Below are 16782 nucleotides of genomic sequence, written 5' to 3' on the forward strand. Positions count from 1 at the left end.
CACCTTTAGTGTCACTTACAATTCTACGACCTCGTCTCTTCTTCCTTTTTCTGTTGGGATCCCCCAAGGTTCTGTTCTTAGACCTTTCCTATTCTTGATCTACACCTCCTCTCTGGGTCAGCTGATAGCCACCCATGACTTTCAATACCATTTCTCTGCTGATGACTCCCAAATCTATCTCTCTACCGCTCAGCTCACTCCATCAGTCTTGTCACGCATTACTAATTTACTAACAGACATATCAGTGTGGATGTCACACCATTTCCTCAAACTCAATCTATCCAAAAGTAAACTCATAATATTTCCTCCCCCATGTACTGTACCTCTTTCCTTGACTTCTCTATCAAGAGCATACCAGGGTGCTAGGTGTAATCCTGGACTCTGAACTATCCTTTCAGCCTCACATCCAATCACTGTCCAAAGCTTTCTGGCCTCAACCTCTGCAGGATCTCCAAAATATGCACCTTTCTAACCAATGAAAACTACAAAGATTCTAATTCACTCTCTGGTTAACTCTTGCCTTGACTACTGCAGCTACCTCCTCATTGGCTTACCTTTACATAGGCTATCACCCCTTCATGTCATCATGAATGCTCCTACCAGACCACCTTACCAACCGTTCATTGTTTGTTCCCCCTCTCAGCCAATTCCTCCACTAGCTTCCGCTCACCCAACAAATTAAATTCAAAATACTAGCAATAACTGACAAAGCCATTCACAACTTAGCACCCAGCTACATCACTAACCTAGTCTTAAAATACCAACCTAATCGTTCTCTTCATTCCTCCTAAGTCTATTCTTGCCTCCAGGTCTTCCCCTGAGACTCTGTGTAGTAAGGAGAGAAGAAGGAGCGCCTCTAAGTGCAGCAGACCACTTTAATATATAATAAAAAGTAGGAACACTCACATGTTAATTGAGTAATAAAAGCATGTAGGGTATTGTGGTGTAGAAACACCATGTGGAACGGCTGTCACTGGTGCCTGTATCGTCCGCATCTCAATGGTAGGGAGCGTGGTTCAGGAGGGAGCCGGTATGCAAGTACTCCTCAAGTGATTCCCCTGCTTGAGAAAGGAGCGCGCTTCCGCCACTAGAGGCCAGCGCATGCTCCGAAATGCTTCCCATTGCATCTTGGTCACTGACGACATCACGCCTACGCCGACGTTGCGGTTCAGCGTGCGTTCCAGCAGCCATCTTTAGGAGTACGTGCATGCCGGCCGGCTCCACATCTGTCTCCTTCCTGGACCACGCTCCCTACCATTGAGACGCGGACGATACAAGCTTCAGTAACAGCCGTTCCACATGGTGTTTCTACACCCCAATACCCAACATGCGAGGCGCTTCTTCTTCTCTCCTTACTACACAGAGTCTGCTACAGTACTGCATGGAGCTTTCCCTGAGTGCCACACGGACCCCCCCCCCCCTTATCCAAGTCACCCAGACTATTTCTAAATACTACTAGACTTTTTGGACTTTGGTCCAGTATTTGCACTGATTATCATTACTTCTATTGCAAACTTCCCCCGAGACTCTCCAATCTTCTAAAATTCTCTACCTCATCTCTTCAGAGAAGCCTATATTGCCTCCACCTAACAACTGTACTTTTATTTTTTCCATTAGCTCACGCCCCACAGTTATTACCTTTTGTATCACTTGCCCTTCATTTTAGATTGTAAACTCTAATAAGCAGGGCCCTCTGATTCCTCCTGTATTGAATTGTATTGTAACTGTAATGTCTGCCCTCATGTTATAAAGCACTGCACAAACTGTTGGCACTTTATAAATCCTGTATAATAATAATAATAAACCTGTATAATATACAGACTAGGTATTGTGGAATAAATGGGAGCAGAGTATACAGACTAGGTGTTGGGGAGTAGATGGGAGCAAAGTGAACAAAATAGGTATTGGGGAGTAGATGGGAGCAGAGTATACAGGCTAGGTATTGGGGAGTAGATGGGAGCAGAGTATACAGACTAGGTATTGGGGAGTAGATGGGAGCAGAATATACAGACTAGGTATTGGGGAGTAGATGGGAGCAGAGTATACAGACTAGGTATTGTGGAATAAATGGGAGCAGAGTATACAGACTAGGTGTTGGGGAGTAGATGGGAGCAAAGTGAACAAAATAGGTATTGGGGAGTAGATGGGAGCAGAGTATACAGACTAGGTATTGGGGAGTAGATGGGAGCAGAGTATACAGGCTAGGTATTGGGGAGTAGATGGGAGCAGAGTATACAGACTAGGTATTGGGGTGTAGATGGGAGCAGAGTATACAGACTAGGTATTGGGGAGTAGATGGGAGCAGAGTATACAGACTAGGTATTGGGGAGTAGATGGGAGCAGAGTATACAGACTAGGTATTGGGGAGTAGATGGGAGCAAAGTGAACAAAATAGGTACTGGGGAGTAGATGGGAGCAGAATATACAGACTAGGTATTGGGGAGTAGATGGGAGCAGAGTATACAGACTAGGTATTGTGGAGTAGATGGGAGCAGAGTATACAGGCTAGGTATTGGGGAGTAGAAGGGAGCAAAGTGAACAAAATAGGTATTGGGGAGTAGATGGAAGCAGAGTATACAGACTAGGTATTGGGGAGTAGATGGGAGCAGAGTATACAGACTAGGTATTGGGGAGTAGATGGGAGCAGAGTATACAGACTAGGTATTGGGGAGTAGATGGGAGCAGAGTATACAGACGAGGTATTGGGGAGTAGATGGGAGCAGAGTATACAGGCTAGGTATTGGGGAGTAGATGGGAGCAGAGTATACAGGCTAGGTATTGGGGAGTAGATGGGAGCAGAGTATACAGACTAGGTATTGGGGAGTAGATGGGAGCAGAGTATACAGACTAGGTATTGGGGAGTAGATGGGAGCAGAGTATACAGACTAGGTATTGGGGAGTAGATGGGAGCAGAATATACAGACTAGGTATTGGGGAGTAGATGGGAGCAGAGTATACAGACTAGGTATTGGGGTGTAGATGGGAGCAGAGTATACAGACTAGGTATTGTGGAATAAATGGGAGCAGAGTATACAGACTAGGTGTTGGGGAGTAGATGGGAGCAAAGTGAACAAAATAGGTATTGGGGAGTAGGTGGGAGCAGAGTATACAGACTAGGTATTGGGGAGTAGATGGGAGCAGAGTATACAGGCTAGGTATTGGGGAGTAGATGGGAGCAGAGTATACAGACTAGGTATTGGGGAGTAGATGGGAGCAGAGTATACAGACTAGGTATTGGGGAGTAGATGGGAGCAGAGTATACAGACTAGGTACTGGGGAGTAGATGGGAGCAGAATATACAGACTAGGTATTGGGGAGTAGATGGGAGCAGAGTATACAGACTAGGTATTGTGGAGTAGATGGGAGCAGAGTATACAGACTAGGTATTGGGGTGTACAGAGTGGGTAGTATCGGGTATAGCAGTGTACAGAGTGAGTAGCATCGGGGATTGGCCTGTACAGAGTGGGTAGCATCGGTGATCGTAGTGTACAGAGTGGGCAGTATGGGGGATTGGAGTGTACAGAGTGGGCAGTCTTGGGGATCGGAGTGTACAGAGTGGGCAGTATGGGGGATCGGAGTGTACAGAGTGGGCAGTATCGGGGATCGGAGTGTACAGAGTGGGCAGTATCGGGGATCGGAGTGTACAGAGTGGGCAGTATGGCGGATCGGAGTGTACAGAGTGGGCAGTATGGCGGATCGGAGTGTACAGTGTGGGCAGTATGGCGGATCGGAGTGTACAGAGTGGGCAGTCTCAGGGATAGGAGTGTACAGAGTGGGCAGTATGAGGGATCATAGTGTACAGAGTGGGCAGCATCGGGGATTGGCCTGTACAGAGTGGGTAGCATCGGTGATCGCAGTGTACAGAGTGGGCAGTATGGGGGATTGGAGTGTACAGAGTGGGCAGTCTTGTGGATCGGAGTGTACAGAGTGGGCAGCATTGGGGATCGGAGTGTACAGAGTGAGCAGTATAGGGGATCGGAGTGTACAGAGTGGGTAGTCTCGGGGATCGGAGTGTACAGTGTGGGCAGTATGGGGGATCGGAGTGTACAGAGTGGGCAGTATCGGGGATCGGAGTGTACAGAGTGGGCAGTATCGGGGATCGGAGTGTACAGAGTGGGCAGTATTGGGGATTGGAGTGTACAGATTGGGTATCGGGGATTGGAGTGTACAGACTGGGCAGTTTCAGGGATTGGAGTGTACAGAGGGGCAGTATGGGGGATCGGAGAATACAGAGGGGGCAGTATGGGGGATTGGAGTGTACAGAGGGGGCAGTCTGGGGGATCGGAGTGTACAGAGGGGGCAGCATGGGGGATCAGATTGTACGAAGTGGGCAATATGGGGGATCGGAGTGTACAAAGTGGGCAGCATGGGGGATCGCAGTATGCAGAGTATACATGGGCGGAGTCTCAGGCAGGGTGCAGAGAGCGGACGGATGGAGAAGAGAGGAGGGAGGCTGGATGGAGGGAGGGTGATGGAGGAGTGTACAGAGTGGGCAGTATGGGGGATTGCAGTGTACAGAGTGGGCAGTATGGAAGATCGGAGTGTACAGAAGGGGCAGTATGGGGGATCGAAGTGTACAGTGAGCAGTATGGGGGATCGGAGTGTACAGAGGGGGCAGTATGGGGGATCGGAGTGTGCAGCATGGGGGATCGGAGTGTACAGAGTGGGCAGTATGGGGGATCGGAGTGTACAGAGTGCGCAGTATGGGGGATCGGTGTGTACAGAGGGGACAGTATGGGGGATCGGAGTGTACAGTGAGAAGTATCGGGGATCGGAGTTTATGGAGTGGGCAGTATGGGGGATCGGAGTGTACGTAGGGGGCAGTATTGGGGATCGGAGTGTACAGAGTGGGCAGCATGGGGGATAGGAGTGTACGGAGTGGGCAGCATGGGGGATCGGAGTGTATGGAGTGGGCAGCATGGGGGATCGGAGTGTACGGAGTGGGCAGCATGGGGGATCGGAGTGTACGGAGTGGGCAGCATGGGGGATCGGAGTGTACAGAGTGGGCAGTATGGGGGATCGGAGTGTACAGTGGGCAGCATGGGGGATCGGCGTGTACAAAGTAGGCAGCATGGGGGATCGGAGTGTACAGAGTGGGCAGTATGGCGGATAGGAGTGCACAGAGTGGGCAGTATGGGGGATCGGAGTGCACAGAGGGGGCAGTATGGGGGATCGGAGTGCACAGAGGGGGCAGTATGGGGGATTGGAGTGTACGGAGTGGGCAGTATGGGGGATCGGAGTGTACAGAGGGGGCAGTATGGGGGATAGGAGTGTACAGAGTGGGCAGTATGGGGGATAGGAGTGCACAGAGTGGGCAGTATGGGGGATCGGAGTGCACAGAGGGGGCAGTATGGGGGATCGGAGTGTACGGAGTGGGCAGTCTCGGGGATCGGAGTGTACAGAGTGGGCAGTCTCGGGGATCGGAGTGGGCAGTATGGGGGATCAGAGCGTACGGAGTGGGCAGTCTCGGGCATCGGAGTGTACGGAGTGGGCAGTCTCAGGGATCGGAGTCAGTATCGGGGATCGGATTGTACAGAGTGGTCAGTATCGGTGATCGGAGTGTACGGTGTGGTCAGTCTCGGGGATCGCAGTATACAGAGTATACATGGGCTGATCTCAGGCAGGGTGCAGAGAGTGGACGGATGGAGAAGATAGGAGGGAGGCTGGATGGAGGGAGGGTGATGGAGGAGTGTAGAGAGTGGTCAGTATCAGGGATCGGAGTCAGTATCGGGGATCGCAGTATACAGAGTGGGCAGTCTCGGGGATCGGAGTGTACAGAGCGGTCAGTATCGGGGATCGCAGTGTACAGAGTGGTCAGTCTCGGGGATCGCAGTATACAGAGTATACACGGGCTGATTTCAGGCACGGTGCAGAGAGCTGACGGATGGAGAAGAGAGGAGGGAGGGTGATGGAGGAGTGTACAGAGTGGTCAGTCTCGGGGATCGGAGTCAGTATCGGGGATCGGAGTGTACAGAGTGGTCAGTCGCGTTGATCGCAGTATACACAGTATACACGGGCTGATCTCAGGCAGGGTGCAGAGAGCGGACGGATGGAGAAGAGAGGAGGGAGGCTGGATGGAGGGAGGGTGATGGAGGAGTGTACAGAGTGGGCAGCATGGGGGATCGCAGTGTACAGAGTGGTCAGTCTCGGGGATCGCAGTATACAGAGTATACACGGGCTGATCTCAGGCAGGGTGCAGAGAGCGGACGGATGGAGACGAGAGGAGGGAGGATGGAGGGAGGGTGATGGAGGAGTGGAGAAGGGAGGAGGATAGGCGGAGGGGAGGAGAGGAGAGGGAGTGCTGACTGATCAGAGGCCGTCCTGCTCCCGGGCTACTCATGGACTTTCCCGGAGCCTCCGGCCGCCGCTGGTCCTGGATCGTCCTCGGACTGTAGCGGGAGGAGGAGCTGTCACCGGCCGCGGAGCGAGGTCAGTGGGTGCAGCCGGCGATCAGCGCTGTCGGGTGGAGGGGACATCGCTGGGTTCTGTGTGGGGAGGGGATCGGTGCAGCTGCCTCTGGTCCCCACATCTGGCCATCGGGGATGGAAGTCCCAGCAGCGGGTCCCTGTCACTCGTCAGCTGGCAGCAGTGTGAATAGGCGGCCAGTGCTCTGTGTGATTAGCCATCTGTGCTGGTGACAGAGGAGCTGTGCCTTCATCCGGGACCTGGCCACTGGAAGTGGGGCAAGGGCTGTGTTAAGTTGGGCATGCCTGGCTCAGAATGAAGCAGAGAGTGGGGTGCCAGTGGCAGCAGTAGGCATCCTATCCTGTCATATGGAAGTGGGGAAAGAACATTGTATACATGTTGGAACAGGTCATCTGACAGTCCACTACATCCTTCTTCATGAATGTTTCTATGACATGTTGGATCAGCATGGCAAGTAAGTGTGGCTGTGGATTTCGATGCCATATACATGATCAGTGTGTCACTACTTGGAGTCATTTAAACCTGGAATAGCACTGTGTAGCTGTGCCTGGATCTGCTGGCTTCACATACAGAAATGTATGTCTGTGGCTGGGGATCAATAGCAGAATGTGGACCATCACTTGTAAATGTGAATCATCTGACAGTGTCTCTGACATTTCATCCATGACATTTCATCCATGACATTTCATCCATGCCCATACTCCAATATCTGCCCCTTAACTTGTGGATGGAATGTATGCTCTAGATACAGTTCCCCACCACTGAGTGCCAAGCCCTGATTATCAGCCGTTGCCTATAGCTTATGACATATGGAGTTTGATGATATGAAACAGAGGAATTTAATGTGGCTTGCTAACAGCGGTAGAACTACTTCTCCCAGCATGCTGGGATTTGTAGTACCACCCTGGCTGGCTCGCCATCAGATACGTATGGAGGTCCCATTTCGAGGTTTCATAGCTTACTTTTATCTGCTGATCATTCTCATCTACTGCTGTTTACTTTGAACTACTGGTTGCATGTTACTGACACATCTGTCAGTTGAAACGCATTAGATACTGCTGCTTAAACATTCCTCGTACATATGTTGCTTGGAATGCATTGGCACCACCATTAATAGGCAGGAATGTGAAAATGATGTATGCTGTTTGGAGACAGAACGGTTTATTGGAGGTGGATTTCCTTCCACTTTGCAGGCAGGTTTGCTTTTCCATTCATTCAAACTGTTTTCCTAATTTTCAAAGATGAGTCTACATAAAAACTAATATTTGGTTTTGGGCAGATGCCCGAGTGCTTGATCAACCATCGATTTTTCGCGTTTTATGGAGACTGGAGATGAGATCCTTACGCATGGTTGCATATTCTTCACGCCTGACATGACGATTTTAAGAAAAAAGGGTCTCCCTCTTGGATTCTTCATCTATATTACATGGTTGGGAATGCAGCAGGTGGAGTAAGACTTCTGGGCAAGACAAAGGTTGCAAAAGGAGAACTGAAACTGAAAAGTTTTGATGTTTGAAGTTAGTTGGCGATTCACCCATCCACCTATAATGGAAAGAACAGCAGTGAAGGAGTGTTTTAACCAAAACTGAATACATACAGCCAAGACTAAAGGTGCCCATTGAACTATGAGGGTGGTCAGCCATGCAGATGGGATCTGGTCATCTTCTGGTACTAGTAGTCAGGGACCAAGTCATAATTACCAGTGCTTGGCCGAATGTTCGCTTTAATGTAAATGAAGAGCAGAGGGGGGATGAGATGAAGGGGATTCCAATACAGGGTATCTTGGTGGACGAGAAATATTACACATTGGGACAGGATTGTAACATCTCCACTTCCTACAACAGCTACTGATGGCCACCTACCTCCATTGATGTGTCTGTAGCCTGATCAGGAAGGAAGTAGCCCATTGCCCTACTTTGATCTCAAGTCTGTGGGCCGCCTAATGTTTACTTAGTGTTCAGCGGCACAGTGATTTCAAGTATTTCTTTATTAGGCATTGAATTGATAGCATGAATTTTTGATACACATGTATATAATATATACACATATATAATATATATATATATATATATATATATATATATATATATATATATATATATATATATATATATATATATATATATACACATATATGGAATATCAGTTATTTTTCCACTCTTACTTAGACATGGTTATGACTGGACATCCGAGGAATTTTCTAATTTGCACTTTGTTGAGCCCACATGATAATGACTGTATTGGAGGAATGGAAGTTGAGAACCAGTACCAATCACATTTCAGCAGCTTCAAGAAGTCCAAATAAAAGGCTTTTTATTGACAGTCATGGTATTGTGCATGTTTTGGTTTATTCCGTGATATAGAGTAGCCCAGGTTCACTGCAGAGAAATGTTTTGTGATCAGTTGTAATGGGTCACTTCAAATCCCTAATTGTTCTTTACCTTAACAAGTAACCTTCCATGATTTGATAAGTAGAGTCCATAATGTGTTCATAGGATGCATCTGGGTGTCTTAAAGATGTCTGATCTAAAAGGAGAGATAGATAGAGAGATAGAAAGACTACAAAGAAATAAAGTTTGTGTGGTTGGACTTGTTCACATCATATCTGTCGGATAGACAGATATACTTCAAGGAGAAAGTCTATATTCTTAAACATGTCACCCATTGGAGGGTAAAGTAAGCATGCCTTGAAACAAATAGGCCATTGAAAATACTAAAAGCCTGGCTGCTTTGCTGTCTTCAGTACTTTCAAAACTGCTGACCGACTGACTGACAAAACATATGTGAAAATTTGTTAAAGGTCAGTGACTTAAAGTGCTACTAAACCCACAACAGTAAAATCAGTCTGTATGTGCAGTAAAGCATGCTTGTTATACTCACTGTGGAACCTAAAGGGTTACTCCTCTGCATTGTCTAAAAAGGATTTTTGGTTCGGTCTTCTCTGATCCTCCCCTTCTTCTACTGTCTTCAATCCATCTGCTGATAGAACAAAGTCTGAGCACATGCTCAGTTTGTTGTGTATTGCTGGAGAGTTTTTTTTCTTGAGAGAGTGCATGTGGTCAACACAGGGCTAATCAGTACTGTCCAGACGGAGGGTCAGGGGTTATGCAGCCTCATAGGACAATCAGAGGAGAATGAAAACTCCTCCTACAGGCTTTAACCAGTGCTCTGCTGGACACTGATAGAAGTCACAAGAATGCTCTAACTGCTGATGAGAAAAGGCATTTAGCAGTATATATTTACTAAAATAATTGCATTTCCATGTTCTGTGTACTGTGAGAGACCAGATATAGTGATTGGAGGGTCCTGGGTTTAGTAACACTGTAAGCTGTCAGTAAACTGCTAAGATTTTGAGCTGTGAGTGGCCTTGTCAGCACCAACCTGCTCAACAAACTTTGATTGAAATAACTGAAGGAAGAAGGCGCAAAATTGTTGGCCAGACAAAGAGTGCATTCAATTAGATAATGTAAATGTTCAAGTATCCAGGCAGCCATGGGCAATACAATATCTGGCAGGGGAGATTCCTCCATCTGTGCTTTTTAGGGTAGATGGAGGATTACATTAGATTTCTCTTGTTCAGAGCCCTTTGTATGGCTAACTTTAGAAAATGTTGAAGCCAAAGGTTCCATAGGAGAGCCAAACAGTTAGAATACTATTCCCTTTACGCTGCAGTAACTCATATGTGCAGTGGCATAAAGCTGGGCTTTAACTTCCACGCCCACAGATGCGTCCCTGGGTGGTCAGCGTTTTTGTGCTGGGAGCCCGATCCCTATATGCTCCCATCACAAAGATCGAGCTGCCGAAAACACCACTAAGTCCAGAGGAGACATCGGTAGATAGCTGGATCGGCTTCCAATCATATGACCACTGTGACAGCCAATCACAGTGGTTACATGATCACTGATCATTCCCACCCTCCGGCGTTAAAAAGGATAGATGATAGATTGATAGATAGATAGATAGATAGATAGATAGATAGAGTACAATAGATAGATAGATAGATAGAGTACAATAGATAGATAGATAGATAGATAGATAGATAGATAGATAGATAAGATAGGTAGAGTACGATAGGTAAATCGATAGATAGAGTATGATAGGTAGATAGATAGATAGATAGATAGATAGATAGATAGATAGATAGATAGATAGATAGAGTAAGATAGATATAGATGGAGATAGATAGATGGAGAGATAGATAGATAGAGTAAGATAGATATAGATGGAGATAGATAGATAGATAGATAGATAGAGTAAGATAGATATAGATGGAGATAGATAGATAGATAGATAGATAGATAGATAGATAGATAGATAGAGTAAGATAGATATAGATGGAGATAGATAGATAGATAGATAGGTAAATAGATAGATAGATAGATAGATAGAGATAGATAGATAGAGTACGATAGATCGATAGATAGATAGATAGATAGATAGATAGATAGATAGATAGATAGGTAGGTAGATAGATAAACTACAAAGAAATAAAGTTTGCATAGTTGGACTTGTTCACATCATATTTGTTGAGCTGCTTTGACCTGCTTACACCAACACAGGCTCAATACAATTGTCATGTGGCCTGTTAACCCAATAATGCTGCACTGAAATGCGTTTACGCAGCGCAATGCACCTCAACACATGTCATCTCCCCACAGCACATCACAACGCCCGGACCGTTGATGCATAGAGTTGAATGAAGTAATTTTTTATCACATCAATCAAGTAAAAAAAAGAAAAGAAAAGTAAATTGCAATTTGTTTTAACAACGCACTGCACTGTCCTTACACAACGCACACCAGCCTGTGTGCTAAAAAATATGTGCTAAAGAGCCTTGTATACCCCCCCCCCACTTTAGATTGTAAGCTCTATGAGCAGGGTCCTCCAATTCCTTCTGTATTGGCCTGTGCTGTAATTGTACTGCCCCCCTTTATATTGTAAAGCGGTGGGCAAACTATTGGTGCTATATGAATCCTGTATATTAGTAATAATATATAATACTCGCACATACCAGTATGCTAAAATGTAATGTTTGTAACTTTTACAACCTGTAAATCCACCAACTACCTGTTTTATTAGATCCCATATGTGCACATCTGTGTGTGTATTTGCACATGTGCGACTAAGCGAGTCGTGCCCACGGACTCTGTCCTATCAGTGGCAGACGCTCCGCTTGTCGCACTAATCGTAAATTGCACGTTGAAAGCTGCCTGTATTCCAGAGGCTGTGAGACATGTGGAATCATTGCTTACAAGAGAGATTTCCAATCTGTGTCTGGAAGGCGAATGATTTGCGGAGAATTAGTAATTGGCTGTTCAGGGAGAGCAGTATAAACAGGCAGTTGCACTCTTTAAGCAAACAGCGCAGCTCGTCGCTCCCCCCCCTCCGCCGTCTTTCTCACAATGTATACATATTTTATTTTCAATGCAGTGAACAAGGTGTGGGACCAGCCAAAGTTTGAAAGCATCCTCCTGTGACTCCGGCGGATAATTTATACAGCACTTTTGTTATTTGTGACTGACAGGAAGCAGTAGTGCATTAGAGACATATTCATAGCCTGTCATAAAAAGAACAACAGCAGTAAAATTCCTACTAAAATATTGTTTTTTTGATCAAGAAGGAGCTAGAAGCAATTTATTCTCTGCCTAGGCTGCACTAGAATATCCACTCTGCTAAATGGAAAATGCTCAGGATAATCTTTTTTTCAATTTCTTAGTATATATTGGAATAAGCTTTTAACTGAGCTGCGCTCAATTTAAAGAGGGGGTTCCGGCTGCAGATGACGGAACTCCCAGCCAAAAACCATTTTCCCTTAATAATGGTCAATTCCTAAGGGTATTTTTTTCTCTGCGGTGCCCTCGGTTCTGTCAGGGCTGTACTTTCCAATTCCATTTACAGCAGTGACTGTCAAATTATGAGGTATGGGGGGGGGGGGCTTCAACTGTGGCTCCTGACGTGGCCGTAGGGCTGCACATAATGTACATGGGATGCTACAGAAGACTGGCTGTGGACATACTACAACAGGTGGTTAGAGACTGCTTATGTGTTACAGGTGGAGATTGGAGACATTATTAGGCGACTGTCACCCTAGGTTCGCATCTGTGCGGGTGGTGCCGCTGCGGATCCGCATGAAAATCCATGCACCACCCGCACAGAGGAATGCGGACCTGCGGACGGGTTGCCATTAATTCTAAAGGCATGCCACCCGCACTGGAAAATGGTTCCCATGCGGGCTGCATTTTCAAAAGAAGTGCAGGGACTTCTTCCCTGCGTGTCACAGGCACGGTAGTCCATTCAAATGAATGGGCTCTCATGCCCGTGCAAAACGCAGCCCGCAGGACCGGATATATGTGAAACGGGGGTTGGAGAATGGGAGCATGTTACAAGAGACTGCTAGAGATCACTGTCATTGCAGTCCCTTTACAAATCAATGCTTTCACTACAGACTGATGCGATCAGGAGGATTGCAAAGCAAGTCCCAAAGCACCCGCAAGTGGCCCCTCGAGCTGCAGGTTGGGCATTAGGGATTTCTAGGGATTCTCAGATCCCTATAACCTGCATCAGTGAGACCTCATGGAACTTGAATGTAAACAAATAGAGGAGGCCACAGGCAAGGTAAGTGCATACACTATATTGCCAAAAGTACTGAGACACCCCTCCGAAGCATTGGATTCAGGTGTTCCAATCACCTCCATGGCCACAGGTGTATAAAATCAAGCACCTAGGCATGCAGACTGCTTCTACAAACATTTGTGAAAGAATGGGTCGCTGTCAGGAACGCATAGAATTCAACATTTGGTACCGTGATAGGTTGCCACCTCTGCAGTAAGTCCATCCATGAAATTTCCTTGCTTCTAAATATTCCACAGTCAACTGTTAGTGGTATTATAAGAAAGTGGAAGCAACTGGGAACAACAGCAACTCAGCCACCATGTGGTAGGCCATGTAAAATGACAGAGCGGGGTCAGCACATGCTGAAGCGCACAGTACGCAGAAGTCACCAACTGTCTGCAGAGTCAATTACTAAAGACCTCCAAACTTTGTGCGGCCATCAGATTAGCACAACAGTGCGTAGAGAGCTTCATGGAATGGGTTTCCATGACCGAGCAGCTGCATCCAAGCCTTACATCACCAAGTGCAATGCAAAGCAACGAATGCAGTGGTGTAAAGCATGCCGCCACTGGACTCTAGAGCAGTTTAGACATGTTCTCTGGAGTGACCAATCACGCTTCTGTATCTGGCAATCCAATGGACGTGTCTGGGTTTGGCGGTTGCCAGGAGAACAGTATTTGCCTGACTGCATTGTGCAAAACATAAAGTTTGGTGGAGGGGGGGATTATGGTGTGGGGTTGTTTTTCAGGGGTTGGGCTTGGCCCCTTAGTTCCAGTGAAGGGAACTCTTAAGACGTCAGCATACCAAGACATTTGGACAATTTCATGCTCCCAACTTTGTGGGAACAGTTTGGGGATGGCCCCTTCCTGTTCCAACATAAAGACATGGATGAGCGAGATGAGTGAGCAGAGAAACTTGACCTTAACCCGATAGAACACCTTTGGGATGAATTAGAGTGGAGACTGTGAGCCAGGCCTCCTCCCCCGACATCAGTGCCTGACCTCACAAATGTACGTCAGGAAGAATGGTCAAACATTCCCATAGACACACTCCTAAACCTTGTGGACGGCCTTCCCAGAAGAGTTGAAGCTGTTATAGCTGCAAGGGGTGGGCCAACTCAATATTGAACCCAAGGACTAAGACTGGGATGCCATTACAGTTCATATGCATGTAAAGGCAGGCCGACCAATACTTTCGGCAACATAGAGTACCTTGTTAGGACAAATAATAGGGGGCGGTGCAAGAGTTGCGGATGGGAAGGGGTTTGTGGAAAAGGGTACTTTGTTTTAATGTAGATGAATTCTTTAAAACTAGGGATGAGTTCAGGCAGGTATATAAAAAGAGGAGGCAGGTTTGGATCCTAGTCCAAACCCACCCGAGTGAGCCCTCTAGGAAGCTGTCACTGTACTGGGCCAATCGTAAGTGGCCAAAGGAATTGTTGACCTCGCAGCCGCATGTATACACTCCAGATGTGGCTATGGAGCGTGGAATGCCCTGGACATAGATGATTGGCTTAGTACAATGATGGCTTCCTGGTGGGCTTGCTCAGGTGGGATCGGACCAGGATCCTAATCTGCCTGCAGTCTCCTCCATTTATTTACGTCCAGGTTCTATGAGGTCTCTCTGATTCAAGGTATAGGAATGTGAAAACTGTAGATGTTTCCCATAGGGGAGATTTTCCTTCACTTCCTGTACTGTGTACACAACAGGAAGTGAGAGGATATTTGTTCATAGTGAGGGAAATGCCTTCTTAGGCTATATTCACATCTAAGTCTCTTGCATTTTGTTTTTTTTTTTAAATGCAGTAGGAACTCTCTAGAAGTGTACACAAACTTTGTTTCCCAGATCCTATTCTCTTGCATTTTTTGGCAGGGGTGTTTTCAGGCTGGAAACCCCCCCCCCCCCCCGGAACTACTGCGTTTGAAGCAGAGTTTGTTTGGCTGTAAAAATGCTCTAACACTGTTAAACGCGTCAAAACGCGGCTAGGCGCGTTTTTGAGCCTCAAAAGTTAATTAAAAAATAGCAGAGTGTTCTTTTTATGCTAAAAACGCTAAAAAACGCCAACGTGGCAAAACTCTAATGCAAAAAATGCAGCAAAACTCATGTTTTTAATGCAGCTTTTTACAGTTAATGCTCTTGGCGTTTTCAGACGTTCTTGTGTGCACGAGGCCTTAATGCACATGCCTTTACATTATTATTACTATTATTATTATACAGGATTAATGTAGCGACAACAGTTTGCGCAGTGCCTTACAACATGAGGGCAGACAGTACAGTTCCAATATAATTCATTACAGGAGGTATCAGAAGGCCCTGCTCGTTAGAGCTTACATGCGTTTATACAACGTCAGGGTATATAATCTGGCCCTGGATGCTCAGAATTCTCTCTAAATGCAGCTAAATGGAATGCATCACAATGTGAATTATACCATTAAAAATTCATACATGCATTTGGAAATGTCCTATAAACACATATAACTGCTGGTTTGTCAATGTCAGTGTAAGTGTGGCTCCGCCGGAAAAATGGCCCTCATGTTCCTGTTCTGGTGATATCACTTTCTGTCCCAGTAACATTGGACATCATGAAAAACTGAGAGAGCAAATCTCTCCGGCGTGGGTCAGCAATAAAAACCACAGAGAGCACCTAACCCTTCAATATGCTATCCATAACCCTACACTGTATTATTATTATTATACAGTATTTATATAGCGCCAAAGGGTATGCTCAGTGCTGTACAGTAGCAAGGGGGACAGAACATGAGACAAGACAGTAACTCTCTTTCGAGCTTACAATCTAGGAGGGAGGGGAAGGTGGTACAGGAGGAGATGGCTGTGGGGGATGGGGTGGTGGGAGGAGTGGAAGAGTTTAGTGGTTAGAGGTCGGGTGTTAGGGGAGGTTGGGGTAGGCTTCCCTGAAGAGGAGGGTTTTCAGGGTGCGCCTGAAGGTGAGGAGGGCAGGTGACAGTCTGATGGATTGGGGTAGGGAGTTCCAGAGGATGGGAGAAGTCCTGGAGAAGTCCTGTAATCGGGCGTGGGAGGAGGAGACCAGGGAGCTAGAGAGTAGGAGGTCCTGTGAGGAGCGGAGGGCACGGGTAGGGTGGTACTTGGGTATTAGGTCAGTTATGAAGTTCAGGGCGGCATTGTGAATGGCTTTGTAGGTCAGAGTTAGCAGTTTTAATTTGATGCGTTGGGCAATGGGGAGCCAATGAAGGGATTGGCAGACGGGGGAGGCAGATGTGGAGCGGTTGGTGAGGTGGATGAGTCTAGCTGCTGAGTTTAGGATCAACTGGAGTGGGGATAGCGTTCGTTTGGGTAGGCCAGTGAGAAGGGAATTGCAATAGTCCAGGCGTGAGATGATGAGGGAGTGTACGAGTTGTTTGGTGGTGTCTGGGGTGAGGAATGTACGTATCTTGGAGATGTTGCGGAGGTGGAGCCTGCAAGATCTAGATAGCAGTTGGATGTGGGGTAGGAAGGAGAGGTGGGAGTCCAGGGTGACACCCAGGACTTTGGCGTGTGGGGTGGGAGAGATGGTGGCGTTGTTAAACTGTTACACTGTAGAATTTTTCATCCAAGCAGAGTATGGACTTTCAAATGAAAAGTAAGGGCCTGTTCACACATAAACGGACAGCTACCACACAATAAATCGTAGCGGTTTACTGTGTGGCAGTTGCGTAGGGGGCGGTGTAATGCATATTTGAGTGCATCACAGAGCTCCCTAACTCCCTTTTTTTTGTATGAACTTTA

At 46.8% G+C, this 16782-nt stretch overlaps 1 protein-coding gene across 6 annotated transcripts in view; it reads left to right on the plus strand.

The window, feature by feature from the left end:
* Window positions 1–16782, plus strand: part of SGCD (sarcoglycan delta) — a 1017926-nt gene that overhangs the window by 53245 nt on the left and 947899 nt on the right. For 3 of the 6 annotated variants that reach the window (XM_089682836.1, XM_089682833.1, XM_089682832.1), the window contains exon 1: window positions 6291–6429. The exons of the other annotated variants lie outside the window; for them this stretch is intronic. The gene's annotated coding sequence lies outside the window, so the exon portion shown is untranslated. Of the gene's footprint in view, window positions 1–6290; window positions 6430–16782 lie in introns of those variants that run through there. 6 annotated transcript variants of the gene reach the window in all.

Source organism: Staurois parvus, unplaced genomic scaffold (genome assembly GCF_062004578.1).
Source record: "Staurois parvus isolate SC_StPar_1 unplaced genomic scaffold, SC_StPar_1.0 ptg000298l, whole genome shotgun sequence".
NCBI classification, from domain to species: Eukaryota; Metazoa; Chordata; class Amphibia; order Anura; family Ranidae; genus Staurois; species Staurois parvus.